The sequence below is a fragment of the Lactuca serriola genome, chromosome 9 (assembly GCF_051521515.1).
Source record: "Lactuca serriola cultivar US96UC23 chromosome 9, Lser_US96UC23_V15, whole genome shotgun sequence".
Lineage (NCBI taxonomy): Eukaryota > Viridiplantae > Streptophyta > Magnoliopsida > Asterales > Asteraceae > Lactuca > Lactuca serriola.
Window position 1 is genome coordinate 102,307,842 of NC_136416.1, and position 11,527 is coordinate 102,319,368.

Consider the following 11,527-nt stretch of genomic DNA (forward strand, 5'->3'; position numbering starts at 1 on the left):
AGTTTACCATGGCCCACCGCCTGTGATCTGCCTCCAATACCCACCAATTATCCCAACACCCGCTGCCTTCCCTCGCTGGCCTTCCGCTCGGTCATTCCGACTAACATTAATCCTTGTAGATAATCATCTCGGGTCAACCCGGACCCTGAACATTCTGGAGCACAACTTACTCAACCGACATTCCTTCTGGTACTCACCGAGTACTACACTGAACCCATAGGGTTCTCCACTTCTTTCCTTGCGCAATTTCCTTGCCTTCCCAAGGCAAAGCCTCATAACCAACTATTTCCTCTAACACTATGAAGGTCCTATCCTTCACGAACTCCATCACCCCCGCTATTCCCAGAACGGTTCATCACCGTCAGTAATCACTGACACTCCTTTCTACCGAAACTTGGTGCCGAGCACTCCTCGATTCAACTAACTGAATTCCACCATACACTACTTACCCGCAGTACTGCTGACTGAAAAATTCTGCTATTCATTGTCTGCCTTCCGGATGAACTGAGACCACCCTGGTCCCTACCAACCTATCAATGTCTAGATTACCGGCTCCCACCGGTAGCTGGTCCCAACACCACCTCTAGTCGCTCCCAGCGGCTTCCGAAGAAACTTCGACCACCTATAGCTGCTCAATCTATTTTGCCATTCAGGCACTACTAACCTGGGATCCCCGATCCCCTAGCTTGACACTAAGGTCCCTACCAGGTCCCACCTGTGCTGCTAAAACTCACGAGCCTCGCCCACGGGTCCCACCCGCCTCTATCCTTCTATTCCCACTAGTCTAATCACTCTCGCTCGGGCCTCGCCCACGGGTCTCACCCAACCATACTACTGAGCAACCCTGCCCCCAAGTCTCATCTACACTGCTAATCTCATACGGGCCTCGCCTACGGGTCTCACCCAACTATATCCTGGAGCGGCCTCTCCCAAGGTCTCACCTCTTTTGGGCTATACAGGCAAACTCCATATCATTCTCATCCACTACCCATTCCTGATCCCAATCTGATCACTAGGAGATAAGGGCCTCGCCCCAACTCCGCTAACAAAACTACTAAGGAATGCTACGGCTTACCCATAGTCTTACATCACCATCCATTGCTGACTGCTAGTACGAAGGCACCCATGTGCCATTAGCTCTCAAGATCCTCATTCCGACTCCCTCGAGTCCTACGGGCGATCCACAACCTGAATTCTCAACCATAAACTGACCATTACCATCACGTGCACTAGCTGATGGGGAGTATCTCAAACTCCCAACCCTGAAATCCTCAATCCATCGAACGTTGAACTACTTCCCTTTCTTCTCGGAGGTTGCGCACTCATTCTAGGTCTGCGTGCTCCTACCTTTGCACACTCGGAGGATTCTCCCCCACTTCGATCCTACTTACCCCTTGTTGCTCAATACTCAAAAAGAAATCCCAATCCTTGCTACCATTACATAATCAATCTGCTGAGGAACCCCAAGCTTACCATAGCTAGGGATCTAACCAACCCATCTCTAACACTACACAACTCCAATCTAGCGAGACATACCAAGTCCCTCCCAAGCATGCTACAGTTACTGCATCCTATGCAACCTTCTCCAATAAAGCACATCCCCTAACTACCATACAAATATCCGAGGTATGCAGATGACATATTACTCGATCACAATCAACCACTCAAAATAAAATACTTTTACCGATAATGATGCAGAACCATAACCATAAAATCATGCACAAATAAAAGAACTGAAAATGGGAAATTGCATACCTGCAACGTCCGGCGTTGCTCGCGCCTCCAAGGTCGTCATCTGAAAAGCCCTGCTCCTTGCCGCAGGTGCCTCTACCCGGCCATGACGGCCATCCGTGATCCTCAAAGTTGCAGGGGTGGGTGCCATCACCAGTCCTGCTGAAAACAAACTGGGACACTGGGCCTTCTTGTGGCCCTGCTGGTTGCAGTGAAAACTTATCAAGTCTGATCCCTGCGCGGCGGTAACAGTACAATCCTTGCTGAAATGACCAGTCCGACCGCACTTGAAACAACCAGACTCACCATCGCTACCACTCATGCACGCGCCTCCGTGCGACTTGCCACACTTTCCGCACCGACTGCGGTCCTGATGATCCCTCGATCTCGAATCCGATCCCTTGGGCCTTTTGCCCGAACCCGCAGCTACCTGAACCTCATCCGGCTTCCTTTTCCGGATCTGCTCCAAATCAATTTCCCTCTCTCTAGCCCGAGAAATCATATCTTCCAGCGTCTTACAGCTAGATCTGCTCACGAACTCCCTGATGTCATCCCTCAACATCTCATGGTATCGGGCCTTCTTCATCTCCTCATCCGCGACATACTGCGGTACAAGAAGAGCCCTCTCCCAGAACTTGGTGGTGATCTCCGTCACGGTCTCAGTGGTCTGCGTCAAATCCTGAAACTCTCGTGCCAGCTCCTGCACCTCAATAATCGGCGACAACTCCGCCCTGAACCTGGCCGAGAAATCGCTCCAAGTCATCGCGTCCAACGCGGCATCATCCCCCAAAGCATGACCAATCTCCTCCCACCAATCCCTCGCTCTGTCCTTCAGAAGACAGGAGGCGAGCCTAACCTTGTCCCCCTCGGGACACTTGCTCGTACGAAAAGCATTGGCAACATCAGCCAACCATCTGCTGCTAGCAATGGGGTCCCTAGCCCCATGATAATCTGGTGCCCCACAAGCCCTGAACTCTTGAAATGTCAAGGTACACGCTCCCAACAACGCCATCATCTCGGTACGGAAGGCTCCCAGCCTCTCATCCAAGATATCCAGTATACCCTCCTTGACCGTGCCAAAGATCACAGGAGTCTGAGCTAGGATACTACACGTAACCTCAGATGATATCAACTCTCTTATCCGCTCCTCGAGCTGCTCGGCCCCTAAACCCGATCCTGATCCCTCTCCGGCGCCTGAACCGCCCGCTGGTCTCTCTCGCAACGTCACCATGCTGAAACGTATAACACAACCACTATCAGAATACTCATCACGGATGCGAGACCAACCCTACCCTACCAAGTTCCCGGTCTTGTCTCAGTCTTTCCCGAATTGAGTACGGATCCTCTGCTTTCAGTAGTACCGGCCCATACTACCTTCCACATCTATCCGTACTTTCCTTAGGAATTGCTTTGACTCCACCAGGTCCCTTAACCACTATTGCTGCTCCCAGCACTATCTCATCCTAGGTTTACCCTAGGGAAACCTCTGACTCAACTCAAACCAGTCCTCAGCTGCTGAAGGTCTCCTTGTGATGCCAATTAGCCATCACCTGGATACCATCACATGCGACGTGGCTCAGATAATCCTTCAAGTAAAAGACTCGTTCCTACAACGGTTGGACTCAAACAAGAGCTGCGCAATCGGACCAAATCCAAAACTCTGAGATTATTCAACCCTGATCACATGTAGCGTGTCGTATCCACCTAATGGCTAACTCCCATCACTCAGAATCCCAGAATGCACAAAGCAAGCAGCATTCGGACAAGGGAAAATCTAACCATGACATACTCAAGCAATCATATCCACATAGCAAGAATCTGAACTAGCATGCACCACAAACTCATAAACTCAGGCATAACCTAAACAGGCTATCCTACTACTGTCTAATCAGCACTATCATGCAGCTCAAAAGCACAAATAACAGGCACATAAGGCATCATCCCTAGATCCTTAGTCCTATTCTAGCATATTGTTCTATTATCTGATAATCATAGCATAAACTTGTATGGGTATTTTGGGGTACTTACTTGAGCTCGGCTGATTGCATGCACCACACCTCTTTTCTCTTTTCAAGGTTCTTTTATTTCTGAATTCTTTTTGCATTTCAAAACCGTTTTCTTTCTCAAAAACTCGCTTTTTACAAAACTGTCTTTTCATTTGAAAACTTTTATACCAATTCCTTAGTTTGAGTTCAGACACACCCGAGAGCATGTCCGAATCCCTCAAACCAAGGTTCTGATACCAACTTGTAACGTCCCAAAATTCAAGACTAAAAATTTCTTTTAATAAGATATTACTTAAAGTAAAATCATCATTTCAAAACATACACAAAGTATTAGCTTTCAAAACACATATTCATTATCAGAGTAAAACATTCCCAGGCTGACTAATCTATGGTGTGTGCCATGCCATCATCCCGAGCTCCATCATCCGCTACCGGAAGTACCTGAAACCAAAACTGAAAACCGTAAGCATGAAGCTTAGTGAGTTCCCCACCCTACCACGTACCATGCATAACCACGTACTGCACATACTGGGCCTCGCCCCCTACCTCGGGCCTCGCCCGCTACAATGGCCCCGCCGCTCCAGGCCCCGCCTGGCTTCGAGCCCCGCTCGGATACAGATCTGTTTCACTTAGGCCTCGCCCACCAACATATAATAGCACATAACATATCACATCACATCACATAATCGAAACACATACTAACAGATCTTGTCCTAAGGCCTCGCCTATCTCTGGGCCCCGCCCTTGTCCTGTTACTGATGAGTCATGGAACCCCGTCCATACTCCTGCTGATAGTGAGGTACGGGCCCAGCCCACCCTCACTCCTTCCCTAACTTGGGCCTCTTCCCTGCTCTGCTGCTACTGAGATGTGGAACACCATCCACACTCTACTATTGGTGAGATACGTGACCTCGCCCACACTCACCTCCCTACCAGGCACATACAAGTATCACACAGACAACAAGTATAAACTATCACATAAACCATTCCTTGGGCACCCGCCCTCTATCATTGGACCTCGTCCGAATATCATACTAGCATACTGTGCCTAGGGCTAACCCCCGGGTCTTCTACTCATAACTACATGGGTCGACATTGTGGCCGTAGACCCATTCATACAAAGGGAAACTCACCTGATACTGCTGAACTGCTGTTGCTAATCCCTTTGACCGCTACCTGACCACTGACTCCGAACTGCTGCTCCACTAGCTCCCCGAGCTACCAATATCAACATAACACTTAGTCTAAGTGACCTTCAAAGGTCAACCAAGTCAACTCTTGCCAAAGTCAAAGTCCTGGTCAAAGTCAACCTTCCAGGTCAACCCTACTCGCCGAGTCCACCTAATGACTCGCCAAGTTCATATACTCCGGGTCCTGACCTGTCCAACTCGCTGAGTCCTTGCTCGACTCGCTGACTCGAGTCTTAACTCGAAGGGTTTGGGACTACGCGACCTGACTCGCCGAGAGTAAGAACAGACTCGCCGAGCACAAGGCAATCTTCATCCAACTCGCCGGGTTGTTCATCCAACTCGCCGAGTTCATGCCCATCTTCATCTGACTCAACGAGTTGTTCATCCCACTCGTCGAGTTCCTCCTCATCTTCAAGATACTCGCCGAGTCCACTCGAAGGACTCGCCGAGTCCATTCAGATGTACATACATGCAGAGGACTTTCGAGTCATGCATGGACTCCAAACTGTAGATCTACCCTTCCTAAGCCTATCCCCCACGTAAAGTTGCAAACTTTACGTGTAGAGAGGGAGATCTAGGTAAAAAGCACCATAAACTAGGGTTTAAGGCCAAGGGGCTTCAAAATCGACTCAAGGGCTGATACTTTATGCTTCTCCAGTCCATAACACACTTGGATCTGAAGTAACAACTCCAGATCCGGCTTCTAGCTCACTTGGGTGGCAAACCATGGCTTAAAAGCCTCAAATCTCACAACCATAGAAGGTCTAAAAGAGAGAAACAACTTATTACCTTCAGATACTCAGAAATGTTCCCCAAATCTTCAGACCCAAGACCACCTCTTGAAGCCTCAATGATTTCCCCTTCTTCTTCTTCCTTCAAATCACTCAATATGGCTTGGGAGCTTGAATGGGCAACAATGGGGTTTGGGGTTCGATGCTCTAGGTGCAAGAGGCAGTAAAGGGACCCTAGGAAGGAGGTTAAGGCGTTTATAAAGGCTCCAAGTCCCGAATTTAGGGTTTTCCTCGCACAGACCAGACTCGCCGAGTCCACTTGGCCGACTCGCCGAGTTGGTCATTTACTTCTCGACCCGGATCCCGCTCCGACTCGCCGAGTCCCTCCTTGGACTCGCCGAGTCGACCCCTAAACTTAGGGTTTTCTTTCCTTTCTTGGTCTTCAAAACTTTGGGTGTTACAACTCTCCCCCAATTAATCAAAACTTCGTCCTCGAAGTTTACCATGGCCCACCGCCTGCGATCTACCTCCAATACCCACAAATTATCCCAACACCCGCTGCTTTCCCTCGCTGGCCTTCCGCTCGGTCATTCCGACTAACATTAATCCTTGTAGATAATCATCTCGGGTCAACCCGGACCCTGAACATTCTGGAGCACAACTTACTCAACCGACATTCCTTTTCGTACTCACTGAGTACTACATTGAACCCAAAGGGGTTCTCCACTTTTTTCCTTGCGCAATTTCCTTGCCTTCCCAAGGCAAAGCCTCATAACCAACTATTTCCACTGATATTGTGAAGGTCGTATCCTTCACCGACTCCATCACCCCCGCTATTCCCAGAACGGTTCATCACCGTCAGTAATCACTGACACTCCTTTCTGCCAAAACTTGGTGCCGAGCACTCCTCGATTCAACTAACTGAATTCCACCATACACTGCTTTCCCACATTACTGCTGACTGAAAAATTCTGCTATTCATTGTCTGCCTTCCGGATGAACTGAGACCACCCTGGTCCCTACCAACCTATCAATGTCTGGATTACCGGCTCCCACCGGTAGCTAGTCCCAACACCACCTCTAGTCGCTCCCAGCGGCTTCCGAAGAAACTTCGACTACCTATAACTGCTCAATCTATTTTGCCATTTAGGCACTACTAACCTGGGATCCCCGATCCCCTAGCTTGACACTAAGGTCCCTACCAGCTCCCACCTGTGCTGCTAAAACTCACGGGCCTCGCCCACGGGTCCCACCCGCCTCTATCCTTCTATTCCCACTAGTCTAATCACTCTCGCTCGGGCCTCGCCCACGGGTCTCAACCAACCATACTACTGAGCAACCCTGCTCCCAGGTCTCATCTACACTGCTAATCTCATACGGGCCTCGCCCACGGGTCTCACCCAACTATATCCTGGAGCGGCCTCTCCCAAGGTCTCACCTCTTTAGGGCTATACAGGCAAACTCCATATCATTCTCATCCACTACCCATTCCTGATCCCAATCTGATCACTAGGAGATAAGGGCCTCGCCCCAACTCCGCTAACAAAACTACTAAGGAATGCTACGGCTTACCCATAGTCTTACATCACCATCCATTGCTGACTGCTAGTACGAAGGCACCCATGTGCCATTAGCTCTCAAGATCCTCATTCCGACTCCCTCGAGTCCTACGGGCGATCCACAACCAGAATTCTCAACCATAAACGGACCATTACCATCACGCGCACTAGCTGATGGGGAGTATCTCAAACTCCCAACCCTGAAATCCTCAATCCATCGAACGCTGAACTACTTCCCTTTCTTCTCGGAGGTTGCGCACTCATTTTGGGTCTGCGTGCTCCTACCTTTGCACAATCAGAGAATTCTCCCCCACTTCGATCCTGCTTACCCCTTGTTGCTCAATACTCAAAAAGAAATCCCAATCCTTGCTACCATTCCATAATCAATCTGCTGAGGAACCCCAAGCTTACCATAGCTAGGGATCTAACCAACCCATCTCTAACACTACACAACTCCAATCTAGCGAGACATACCAAGTCCCTCCCATTCATGCTACAGTTACTGCATCCTATGCAACCTTCTCCAATAAAGCACATCCCCTAACTACCATAAAAATATCCGAGGTATGCAGATGGCATATAACTCGATCACATCCAACCACTCAAAATAAAATACTTTTACCGATAATGATGCAGAACCATATCCATAAAATCATGCACAAATAAAAGAACTGAAAATGGGAAATTGCATACCTGCAACGTCCGGCGTTGCTCGCGCCTCCAAGGTCGTCATCTGAAAAGCCCTGCTCCCTGCCGCAGGTGCCTCTACCCGGCCCTGACGGCCATCCGTGATCCTCAAAGTTGCAGGGGTGGGTGCCATCACCAGTCCTGCTGAAAACAAACTGGGACACTGGGCCTTCTTGTGGCCCCACTGGTTGCAGTGAAAACTTATCAAGTCTGATCCCTGCGCGGCGGTAACAGTACAATCCAACCGCACTTGAAACAGCCAGACTCACCACCGCTACCACTCATGCACGCGCCCCCGTGCGACCTGCCACACTTTCCGCACCGACTGCGGTCCTGATGATCCCTCGATCTCGAATCCGATCCCTTGGGCCTTTTGCCCGAACCCGCAGCTACCTGAACCTCATCCAACTTCCTTTTCCGGATCTGCTCCAAATCAATTTCCCTCTCTCTAGCCCGAGAAATCATATCTTCCAGCGTCTTACAGCTGGATCTGCTCACGAACTCCCTGATGTCATCCCTCAACATCTCATGGTATCGGGCCTTCTTCATCTCCTCATCCGCGACATACTGCGGTACAAGAAGATCCCTCTCCCTGAACTTGGCGGTGATCTCCGCCACGGTCTCAGTGGTCTGCGTCAAATCCTGAAACTCTCGTGCCAGCTGCTACACCTCAATAATCGGCGAAAACTTCGCCCTGAACCTGGCCGAGAAATCGCTCCAAGTCATCGCGTCCAACGCGGCATCATCCCCCAAAGCATGACCAATCTCCTCCCACCAATCCCTCGCTCTGTCCTTCAGAAGACAGGAGGCGAGCCTAACCTTGTCCCCCTCGGGACACTTGCTCGTACGAAAAGCGTTGGCAACATCAGCCAACCATCTGCTTCTAGCAATGGGGTCCCTAGCCCCATGATAATATGGTTCCCCGCAAGCCCTGAACTCTCGAAATATCAAGGTACGCGCTCCCAAAAACGCCATCATCTCGGTACGGAAGGCTCCCAGCCTCTCATCCAAGATCTCCAGTATACCCTCCTTGACCGTGCCAAAGATCACAGGAGTCTGAGCTAGGATACTGCGCGTAACCTCAGATGATATCAACTCTCTCATCCGCTCCTCGAGCTGCTCGGCCCCTAAACCCGATCCTGATCCCTCTCCAGCACCTGAACCGCCCGTTGGTCTCTTTCGCAACGTCACCATGCTGAAACGTATAACACAACCACTATCAGAATACTCATCACGGATGCGAGACCAACCATACCCTACCAGGTTCCCGGTCTTGTCTCAGGATTAACCATGGAGTCTTCATATGTAAGCCCTAGAAGAGAGCAAAAACGATTCTTGGAGATTGAAGCTTTTTGGTTAAGAATATTGAAGAAAATTTTATCTGCCCCTTTGTCGTACGTTGTAGTGGAGTAGATTTGAGAGAGACAGGACATTGGAACAACTTCGACTGTGGTTAGGGCTTTGGTGAGTGGGGAATATTTCAGACATTCCACCACTCGATACATTTACGTATCATAGAAGAAAGGGGAGAGATCGATCGGTAGGTTTTGATTAGGTTTGATTGCAAGAAGAGTGGAGCGAGCAGTAGTTTCTTGAACTGAGGATGATTCTGCCATTGATGAAGCTTGTCGAGGAAGAAGATGAACAGTGAGAAATTGATCACTTGCTTTTGCTCTAGTGAATAGAAGTGTGGTAAGGAACAGTCACACGGAAATTAGCCCTTATATACGATCATGGAGAGAGAAAAATCATAAGTGATGATTGCTGAAATCTTGGAAACAACTGCTGAAAAGGCGTGATTTTGATAGTTTTCAACCCCGATAAAGTAGAGATGACGCATGCTGACCAATTCAAATTATGGCGCCTTCAAAACTTATCCATAATTCAAATCATCAATCGTTTAAAATGCCTACTGAGTCATCGGATGAATCTTCAATAAAGTGCGATTACCATAATAATGCAAAGACGTTACACCAAACCATCGCTTTTAATTTCAAAACCATCTGCAATAACTGATTAAGAACTGAACAGGACCTCTTTGAGAATATAGAATGTGTATGCGTAAGGGTGTAAATGAGAAAGAAATAAAGCAAAGTCTTTGTGGGAACTTGTTGTTGGATAAGGTGTCTAAGTCCATAACTATTTCTGGTATGTACTTGACCTGACCCGGCATGGTCCATTTGGGTTGCATGACATCATGCATTTGGATAGACTAAATGAGAAAAATAACACTTGTGGTTTATTAATATATTATAAGTTCTAATATATTAATAGTATTATTTAATTAGTATTGATCAAGAATTAATTTGGAATTAATTAAGTGATCAGAAGATGACTAATTAAATATATGGGTTGATTATGTAAATCATCCATAACTTGTATAGTGGGCTAAAAGGCTCCATGGATTATCAAGTTGGGTTAAACCCATAGGATGCTCCATGGATGCTCCATGGGAGTTACAGACCCATGGGTCATGGAAATGAAGAGTCATGACACATTAGGGTTTACATGGTGTAACCCTAGATGTGTCACACTATATAAGGAACATGTTATCTTCCAAAATCGGCTATACTAAGGAAATAAGAGGGTAGGCCGATTTTACAAGTGTGTGGATTCTCTCAAAGGTTATTCCAAAAGCATTTGGTGTTGTGTGAAGCATTTGAGGCATCACACTTGGGGTGCTAGGCACACAAGGTTTTCAAGGAATCAATTCAACTGCAAGGTATATAATTCTAGTCATCCTTTTAGGATAAAAGTTCCCCATGTATACTAGATAGGATTATGAACCTTGGAAATCATATTTTGCATGTATTTTAGACAAACATAGATCCAAAGTTTATTAGGGTTGCATGTACACTTAGCAAGTGTTAGAATGCTCAAAACGCATCAGTGGTATTAGAGCCTAGGCTTGTTTGTGAATACTTGATGCAAAATAGTGTTGAAAATCGATTTTTTGCTGTCTGCTCAGGGGACTCGACGAGTCCGTGGGGAGGACTCGGCGAGTCCAAGTGAAAATGCAACCAACTCGGCGAGTCAGTTTGTGTACTCGACGAGTTGGCCATGCAGAATGTAGAAATTCGATTCGTGCTGCTGGAAATGGACTAGAAACATTACCCTAAACTGTTTTGGTGTTATAAAACTTGTTTTAGATGATGTAATGGTTGTTCTAATCCATTTACAATGGCTAATATCAATTTTTCATGATTATATGTGTTCATATGTTCTTGAAATTTTGATATGAATATTCATGTTCTTATGAGTTATTGATAGATCATAGGAGTTACTTGTTTATATGATTAATTAATAATCTTTATGTGTTTTAATGGAGTCCATAACTTGTCCTCAAGTTATGGATAACCAAACGTCTCTTTATGTTAAAAGCCATTAAAAGAACACAATAGTTATAAAATGAAGAGTCTTCATTTTAATGACTCATAAGTTATGAATTTGAAATGTTTTGTAAAGTTACAAAACTTGCCCTCAAGTTTTGGAACATGTAAAGCCACTTAATAAACTTTAGTTCCAACCCTTAGAATTTTAAAAGTTAAAATTCCACCCTTATACTTTATAATATTATAAGTTAATAATATATATATGTATAAGATCAAGTCGTCTTACCGCTA